Below are 631 nucleotides of genomic sequence, written 5' to 3' on the forward strand. Positions count from 1 at the left end.
CTATAACTATATTGAGAGCAGAATCTAAGCAGCACAAAGCCAATGACTACAGCAAGTCAATGCTTATGATTGAAAAATAATACAGACAGCAGATGGCAAGCTCTTGGCAATCAATGAGAAGCTATTTAAAAGGCTTCATCTCTGTGGTTGCATTCAACTTCATTTCACGAGACTCAAGTGGAATCATGCTGTGGCATAGTGAAAAACCCTTTGCCTGGAGCCTTAGGTGGCAGGCCCATACGAATTGACGATTGGAAGCGTCAGATATGGACTGTATCTTACAAGATCCTGCGGGATTGCAGTCTGAACCTCTGGAGCAATAAATTCGACAGTGGAGCTTACTGGCTTTTCACCAGCAAAAGCTATAAACAGCTTATTCATGTCATCAAGGACTGAAGTCTCTTCAAAGGACACTGTTATTGTGCTAGAAACCGCAATCCTCGAATTCATCTCCTTCTTGGAAGCAACATCTGCAAATGGCTTTAGCATGGGTGTATTTAATTTTCACAATATCAAAGAAAGGAGGTTCTTGAACATCAAACGTACCGAACTCTTTCAATCCAGGAGCGAAAACGTCGGCAAGTTAATGACCCCTATCCGCAATAGCCTTCAGCCGTTTAGGATCATGGCA

The sequence above is a fragment of the Phalaenopsis equestris genome, unplaced genomic scaffold (assembly GCF_001263595.1).
Source record: "Phalaenopsis equestris unplaced genomic scaffold, ASM126359v1 Scaffold000001, whole genome shotgun sequence".
Classification (NCBI taxonomy): domain Eukaryota; kingdom Viridiplantae; phylum Streptophyta; class Magnoliopsida; order Asparagales; family Orchidaceae; genus Phalaenopsis; species Phalaenopsis equestris.